Consider the following 9,728-nt stretch of genomic DNA (forward strand, 5'->3'; position numbering starts at 1 on the left):
GTAGGAAAACCTTGTATGCTTCAATTTCCTCAGCCTTTATCACCACGCGTGGCAGGGCATTCCACACCTACATCTCTCTGTGCAAGGAAATTATCTCTGCCCCCAATCCAAGGAAGAGTCGCAGTTAGAACCATTACAATATTATTATTAGAGTTCGGAGTTCAACTCAAGCATCCTCTGTAAGGAGTCTGTACAGCCTCCCTGTGAAATGTGAGGGTTTTCTCCAGGTCCTCCCACATATCCAAAGACGTACCAGGCAGGATAATTGGTCATTGTAAATCAGGATTGTTGGGGATTACTGGGCAATGTGGTTCGAAGGGCCAACTTCACACTGCATCTCCAAATAAAATCAATAAATAAATCACCTTAAAATTATACCCACCTTGTATTAGCCATTTTCACCCTGGGAAAAAGTCTCTGGCTGTCCTCTCTATCTATGGCTCTTACAACCTTGCACACCTCTATCAAATCTCCTCTCATCCTCCTTCACTTCAAAGAGCAAAGCTTTAGCTCGCTCAACCTATCTTCATGAGATATTCCCTACAATTCAATATAGCAACGATATGCAAAGGGATTTGGGGCTTGGCGAGACCTGACTGTTACTTCTGTTTGCTCTCTGACCATATTAGTATGCAGGATTCCAGATTGTTTAATGTCATGCCCAGAATACAAGTGTAAAGGAGAATAAAATATTTGTTACTCTGGTTCTGAAGCAGCACAGAAAAACCACAGCAACATAAAGAAAGCAAGCACAGCGGCCCTCCCTTAGTCGAGGCAACAAGGGAATTTACAGTAAATCCGTGTGTGGCCCTCCCTTAGTCGAGGGAACGAGGGAATTTACAGTAAATCCGTGTGCGGCCCTCCCTTAGTTGAGGTCGACCCTGGACGTTGCATCCTAGCTTTCCACAGCACGTTGTTGGTCAGCGCTGTGCAGGGCTGATAAGACGAAAGCGAGAGTGGCAGTCTCTGTCGCAAAGGTCACATCTATAAGTAGTCTCAGCTGGAGATGCATCCTTCCTTTCTATTGGCCCATTTGTTTTTCTTTGCCTGATTTAAGGTGTTGTTTCAGGATGTTTCTCCATCTGGTGCGGTCAGCTGCAAGTTCCTCCCAGAACTCAACGTTGATGTCCAGCTTGCAGATATCCTTGTAGGGCAGTTGTGGGCAGCCAGTGGTTCTCTTACCTGTAGCCAGGTCACCGTAGAGGATGTGACCATCCTGCAGGCGGCAGACATGGCCCAGCCTACACTACCCGAGCAGGATGTAGACATACAGTAGACATGGTCCACCCTACACTACCCGAGCAGGGTGTAGACATATCGTAGACATGGTCCAGCCTACACTACCCGAGCAGGGTGTAGACATATCGTAGACATGGTCCAGCCTACACTACCCAAGCAGGGTGTAGACATACAGTAGACATGGTCCAGCCTACACTACCCGAGCAGGGTGTAGACATACAGTAGACGTGGTCCAGCCTACACTACCCGAGCAGGGTGTAGACATATCGTAGACATGGTCCAGCCTACACTACCCAAGCAGGGTGTAGACATACAGTAGACATGACCCAGCCTACACTACCCGAGCAGGGTGTAGACATACAGTAGACATGGCCCAGCCTACACTACCCGAGCAGGGTGTAGACATACAGTAGACATGGCCCAGCCTACACTACCCGAGCAGGGTGTAGACATACAGTAGACATGGTCCACCCTACACTACCCAAGCAGGGTGTAGACATACAGTAGACATGGCCCAGCCTACACTACCCGAGCAGGGTGTAGACATATCGTAGACATGGTCCAGCCTACACTACCCAAGCAGGGTGTAGACATACAGTAGACATGGTCCAGCCTACACTACCCAAGCAGGGTGTAGACATACAGTAGACATGGTCCAGCCTACACTACCCGAGCAGTGTGTAGACATACAGTAGACATGGCCCAGCCTACACTACCCGAGCAGGGTGTAGACATACCGTAGACATGGTCCAGCCTACACTACCCGAGCAGGGTGTAGACATACAGTAGACATGGTCCACCCTACACTACCCAAGCAGGGTGTAGACATACAGTAGACATGGCCCAGCCTACACTACCCGAGCAGGGTGTAGACATACAGTAGACATGGTCCACCCTACACTACCCGAGCAGGGTGTAGACATACAGTAGACATGGTCCACCCTACACTACCCTAGCAGGGTGTAGACATACAGTAGACATGGTCCACCCTACACTACCCGAGCAGGGTGTAGACATACAGTAGACATGGTCCAGCCTACACTACCCGAGCAGTGTGTAGACATACAGTAGACATGGCCCAGCCTACACTACCCGAGCAGTGTGTAGACATACAGTAGACATGGTCCAGCCTACACTACCCGAGCAGGGTGTAGACATACAGTAGACATGGTCCAGCCTACACTACCCGAGCAGGGTGTAGACATACAGTAGACATGGTCCAGCCTACACTACCCGAGCAGGGTGTAGACATACAGTAGACATGGTCCAGCCTACACTACCCGAGCAGGGTGTAGACATATCGTAGACATGGTCCAGCCTACACTACCCGAGCAGGGTGTAGACATACAGTAGACATGGTCCAGCCTACACTACCCGAGCAGTGTGTAGACATACAGTAGACATGACCCACACTACCCGAGCAGGGTGTAGACATACGGCAGACATGGTCCAGCCGACACTACCCAGGCAGGGTGTAGACATACGGCAGACATGGTCCAGCCAGTGCAGCCTACACTACCCGAGCAGGGTGTAGACATACAGTAGACATGGTCCAGCCTACACTACCTGAGCAGGGTGTAGACATACAGTAGACACGGCCCACCCTACACTACCCAAGCAGGGTGTAGACATACGGCAGACACGGCCCAGCCTACACTACCCGAGCAGGGTGTAGACATACAGTAGACATGGTCCAGCCTACACTACCCGAGCAGGGTGTAGACATATGGCAGACATGGTCCACCCTACACTACCTGAGCAGGATGTAGACATACGGCAGACATGGTCCAGCCTACACAACCCGAGCAGGGTGTAGACATACAGTAGACATGGTCCACCCTACACTACCTGAGCAGGGTGTAGACATACAGTAGACATGGCCCAGCCTACACTACCCGAGCAGGGTGTAGACATACAGTAGACATGGTCCACCCTACACTACCCGAGCAGGGTGTAGACATATAGTAGACATGGTCCAGCCAACACTACCCGAGCAGGGTGTAGACATACGGCAGACATGGTCCAGCCTACACTACCCGAGCAGGGTGTAGACATACAGTAGACATGGTCCAGCCTACACTACCCGAGCAGGGTGTAGACATACGGTAGACATGACCCAGCCTACACTACCCGAGCAGGGTGTAGACATACAGTAGACATGGTCCAGCCTACACTACCCAAGCAGGGTGTAGACATACAGTAGACATGACCCAGCCTACACAACCCGAGCAGGGTGTAGACATACAGTAGACATGGCCCAGCCTACACTACCCGAGCAGGGTGTAGACATACAGTAGACATGGTCCAGCCTACACTACCCAAGCACGGTGTAGACATACAGTAGACATGACCCAGCCTACACAACCCGAGCAGGGTGTAGACATACAGTAGACATGGTCCAGCCTACACTACCCGAGCAGGGTGTAGACATACAGCAGACATGGTCCAGCCTACACTACCCGAGCAGTGTGTAGACATACAGTAGACATGGTCCAGCCTACACTACCCGAGCAGGGTGTAGACATACAGTAGACATGACCCAGCCTACACTACCCGAGCAGGGTGTAGACATACAGTAGACATGGTCCAGCCTACACTACCCGAGCAGTGTGTAGACATACAGTAGACATGGTCCAGCCTACACTACCCGAGCAGGGTGTAGACATACAGTAGACATGGTCCAGCCTACACTACCCGAGCAGGGTGTAGACATACAGTAGACATGACCCAGCCTACACAACCCGAGCAGGGTGTAGACATACAGTAGACATGGTCCAGCCTACACTACCCGAGCAGGGTGTAGACATACGGCAGACATGACCCAGCCTACACTACCCGAGCAGGGTGTAGACATACAGTAGACATGGTCCAGCCGACACTACCCGAGCAGGGTGTAGACATACGGCAGACATGGTCCAGCCTACACTACCCGAGCAGGGTGTAGACATACAGTAGACATGACCCAGCCTACACAACCCGAGCAGGGTGTAGACATACAGTAGACATGGTCCAGCCGACACTACCCGAGCAGGGTGTAGACATATCGTAGACATGGTCCAGCCTACACTACCCGAGCAGGGTCTAGACATACGGCAGACATGGTCCAGCCTACACTACCCGAGCAGGGTGTAGACATACATTAGACATGGTCCAGCCTACACTACCCGAGCAGGGTGTAGACATACAGTAGACATGGTCCAGCCTACACTACCCCAGCAGGGTGTAGACATACGGCAGACATGGTCCAGCCGACACTACCCAGGCAGGGTGTAGACATACGGCAGACATGGTCCAGCCAGTGCAGCCTACACTACCCGAGCAGGGTGTAGACATACAGTAGACATGGTCCAGCCTACACTACCTGAGCAGGGTGTAGACATACAGTAGACACGGCCCACCCTACACTACCCAAGCAGGGTGTAGACATACGGCAGACACGGCCCAGCCTACACTACCCGAGCAGGGTGTAGACATATGGTAGACACGGCCCAGCCTACACTACCCGAGTAGGGTGTAGACATACCGTAGACATGGTCCAGCCTACACTACCCGAGCAGGGTGTAGACATACAGTAGACATGGTCCAGCCTACACTACCCGAGCAGGGTGTAGACATACAGTAGACATGGTCCAGCCTACACTACCCGAGCAGGGTGTAGACATACAGTAGACATGGTCCAGCCTACACTACCCGAGCAGGGTGTAGACATACAGTAGACATGGTCCAGCCTACACTACCCGAGCAGGGTGTAGACATACAGTAGACATGGTCCAGCCTACACTACCCGAGCAGGGTGTAGACATACAGTAGACATGGTCCAGCCTACACTACCCAAGCAGGGTGTAGACATACAGTAGACATGACCCAGCCTACACTACCCGAGCAGGGTGTAGACACTGGGGAGGCCGACACAAGAGAGAACCTCTCTGATTCTGCAGGAGATGTCCCAGGGGTGACAAAGCCTCCTTAAATTGAGGTATTGGGCTTTCTCTCCTGCTTAGTGCCTGTTGTCCCGGTCTCGCTGTTAACCAGCAGTGTGCTGGTGACACGAGTGTTGTACACTGTCTTCTTTGTTTTGACTGGGAGTTTGCAGTTCTCCCAGACTCGTGTGGTGTGGCAGCCTTCCCGATGTGCTCGTCGATTTCTCCATCCGAGGAGAGTTTGTCACTGACGATGGACCCCCGGTATGAGAACTGATGAACAACATCGAGTTTGTAGTTATCGGTGGTAATGACTGGTGGTGCCTCCCTGTCTTGTCCCAAGATGTTTGTCTTTTTCTGGCTGATAGTCGGACCAAATTCCTTGCGGGCCTGGGAGAGGCGATGGGACTGCACCATCCCCTTCATGTTGTTGTGGAAGGATTTGATCGTGCTCTGTAGCCTTGTTCTCTGCATTTCTCCTGGAGTTGGCAGAGAGAGAAAATTATGTTGACAGTTGACGTTCCAGCATGGAAGCCTCTCTGTGCCTCTGGATAGATGTTCCGTCAACTTCTGTAGGTGGACCAACACTGAGGCAAAGCCTTTGCCAACACTATTCCAGAGGGAGATGCCTCTGTTTTTGTAGAGGGTAATGATCTTGGTGTCTCTCCTATTGTGAGGTACAGCTCCTTCCTGCCAGCATTGAGAGAGAACTTCATGCAGCAGGAGCAGTAAGGTAGTCATGCAGTGCTTGATCAGGTCTGGGGGCATCCCATCTTTGCCTGGTGTCTTCCCTGAGGCTATGCCACCAATGGCCTCGCTAAGCTCCTCGAGGGTTGGCCTTGCGTCCAGTTCTTCCATTGTCGGCAGGCACTCAGTGACTTCCGGGGCTGGGATGGTAACAGTGTTCACTCTGGAGTAGAGGTCAAATTAATGTTCTACCCATCTGTTTGCCCTGTCCCGTTTTCCATTGATGATGTGAGGGGAGCCAAAGACTTTCTTGATGCCATCGTACAGTACATTCCCCTGCTATGACCTGTCAGTTCTGTGGTATGGGTGTCATCATACGGTACATTCCCCTGCTATGACCTGTCAGTGCTGTGGTCTGGGTGTCATCGTACGGTACATTCCCCTGCTATGACCTGTCAGTGCTGTGGTATGGGTGTCATCGTACGGTACATTCCCCTGCTATGACCTGTCAGTGCTGTGGTCTGGGTGTCATCGTACGGTACATTCCCCTGCTATGACCTGTCAGTGCTGTGGTATGGGTGTCATCGTACGGTACATTCCCCTGCTATGACCTGTCAGTGCTGTGGTATGGGTGTCATCGTACGGTACATTCCCCTATGACCTGTCAGTGCTGTGGTATGGGTGTCATCGTACGGTACATTCCCCTGCTATGACCTGTCAGTGCTGTGGTCTGGGTGTCATCGTACGGTACATTCCCCTGCTATGACCTGTCAGTGCTGTGGTATGGGTGTCATCGTACGGTACATTCCCCTGCTATGACCTGTCAGTGCTGTGGTATGGGTGTCATCGTACGGTACATTCCCCTGCTATGACCTGTCAGTGCTGTGGTATGGGTGTCATCGTACGGTACATTCCCCTGCTATGACCTGTCAGTGCTGTGGTCTGGGTGTCATCGTACGGTACATTCCCCTGCTATGACCTGTCAGTGCTGTGGTCTGGGTGTCATCGTACGGTACATTCCCCTGCTATGACCTGTCAGTGCTGTGGTATGGGTGTCATCGTACGGTACATTCCCCTGCTATGACCTGTCAGTGCTGTGGTCTGGGTGTCATCGTACGGTACATTCCCCTGCTATGACCTGTCAGTGCTGTGGTATGGGTGTCATCGTACGGTACATTCCCCTGCTATGACCTGTCAGTGCTGTGGTCTGGGTGTCATCGTACGGTATATTCCCCTGCTATGACCTGTCAGTGCTGTGGTCTGGGTGTCATCATACGGTACATTCCCCTGCTATGACCTGTCAGTGCTGTGGTATGGGTGTCATCGTACGGTACATTCCCCTGCTATGACCTGTCAGTGCTGTGGTCTGGGTGTCATCGTACGGTACATTCCCCTGCTATGACCTGTCAGTGCTGTGGTATGGGTGTCATCGTACGGTACATTCCCCTGCTATGACCTGTCAGTGCTGTGGTATGGGTGTCATCGTACGGTACATTCCCCTGCTATGACCTGTCAGTGCTGTGGTATGGGTGTCATCGTACGGTACATTCCCCTGCTATGACCTGTCAGTGCTGTGGTCTGGGTGTCATCGTACGGTACATTCCCCTGCTATGACCTGTCAGTACTGTGGTATGGGTGTCATCACTCAGCTACATCTGGTACTCATTGGCGCAGCACCTGGCAATAAATAATTTTAAAAACACAATAAATTAAATGAAATGGTAATGTATGAGGCAAATTTGTCCCAGGATAAATTTGTCCCGGTGAGGAAGATAAAGAATGGTAGGGTGAAGGAACCATGGGTGACAAGAATTCATTGCCACAGGCATCTGTGGAGGTCAAGTCTTTATGTATCTTTAAGGCAGAGCTTGATAGATTCTTGATTGGTCAAGGCATGAAGGAAGAAGGCAGGAGATTGGGGCTGAGAGGGAAATTGGATCATCTATGATGAAATGGCGGAGCAGACTCAATGGGCCGAAGCAAAGTGTTCAGGATTCTGTGTAGATAGGTTGTTTTACAAAGCAAGCCTTACATTTTGGCGATATTGCCTCTTTAAAGAGAATGGTGCCCCACAGTGGCACAGCTGGTAGAGCTGATGCCTCACAGCCTCAGAGACCCGGGTTCAATGCCAACCTCCAGCGCTGTCTGCGTGGAGTTTGCACATTCTCCCTGGGTCAGTGTAGGTTCCCCCTTGGGTGCTCCGATTCCTCCCCACATCCCAAAGGCATACAGATTAGTGATTAATTGGCTGCTGTAAATTGTCCCCAGTGTGTGGGTGAGGGGTGGAACCTGGGGGAAGTTGATGGGAATGAAATAGGATCAGAGTAGGATTGGTGTCAATGGGTGGTTAGTGGTCAGCACGAACTCGATGGGCCTGTTTCTTGGCTGTATCATTCTAATTCTGGCTATTGATAGTACAACACATTGGATTTTCTGAAGGGTGGTGGTGCTGTATTTGCAGAACTACCCGACAAACTGAACTTTCTTGGCCCAAAAGGTTGACTGGCTATTTGCCTCCACAGATGCCGCCTGACCTGCTGAGTTCTTTCAGAGTCTACAGTCTCAAATGTTTATTTAGAGATACAACACAGTAACAGGCCACTCCAGGCCAATGTGCTCATGCTGCCCAATTACACCCATGTGGCCAACTAACCTACTAACCCATATGTCTTTGCAATGTGTGAGGAAACCAGAGCACCCAGTGGAAACAATGAGGTCACAGAGAGAACATACAAACTCCTTACACATAACAGCTGGAAATGAACCACGATCACTGGCACTGTATTAATGCTACACTAATTATGACACCACCATGCTGCTCCACTGTCGAAATTCATAGTAATTTCCTGTACACGAGTGTAAAATAGAACAAAATAATTGTTACTCCAGATCCAATGCAGCACAAAAAAAACACAAAAAGATAAAGAACTCAATAATAAAAATTACAATAAATATAAATACATAAAATAGTATAAAATTTAATATCTTGGTACATCTATGCCACTATATACAATCTCGAGATTCATTTTCCTGCGGGCATAGTCAATAAATCCAATAACCATAAAAGTATCAATGAAAGACCACACTAACTTGCTGAACAACCATTGTGCAAAAGACATCAAAGGGCAAATACAAAAAGAGAGAAAATATAATCACTTTGGGACAGCAAAGATATTGTTTCCTGAATACTTTTGGGTGTACCTTATGCATTTTGGGTTTCTGATCATGAAAATCACCATGAAATTTCCCTATCATGCACCATTTAAAAACAAATGCTTATATTTGTTCTTCCAAGTCAATTAGAATGCTGCCCACAATGTAAGCTGAAAAGTTTTTTATCTTGTCCAGGCATGCCTGGGCGTGCTTAGCCATGGCAGATGCTGCATGGCAGGATGTTTTAGAAAGGCTATAAACTTCCGTGAAGGATATCGATATCTTATATCTTATATTAGATATAAGGATATCTATCGATGAGATAGCTGTTTCCCAGAATAACTGATGCCAAGATTAAGAAAGGCTTTTTTGTTGGTCCACAAGTCAAACAGACCATTAATGACTGGCAATTTGAAGAACTTCTAGTGGGATTGCATGGAAGGCAATCGAGGACACAGTTGAAAATTTTCTTGGCGACTACAGAGCATCAAACTAAGTGCGGCTGGTTGACAACATGGTTCAAGAGTACAAGACCACGAAGTGTAACGTGTCACTGAAGATTCATTTGTGGCATTCCCATTTAGACTACAATCTTGGCACTGTCAGTGAGAAACATGGTGAAAAGCTTCACAGGGACTTTGTGGTTGTGGAGAAATGCTATCAGGGCAACTGGACTCCATCAATGTTGGCTGATTATTGTTGGATACTTAAGCAAAAAGCTTCAAAACT

Source organism: Hemitrygon akajei, chromosome 12 (assembly GCF_048418815.1).
Source record: "Hemitrygon akajei chromosome 12, sHemAka1.3, whole genome shotgun sequence".
NCBI classification, from domain to species: Eukaryota; Metazoa; Chordata; class Chondrichthyes; order Myliobatiformes; family Dasyatidae; genus Hemitrygon; species Hemitrygon akajei.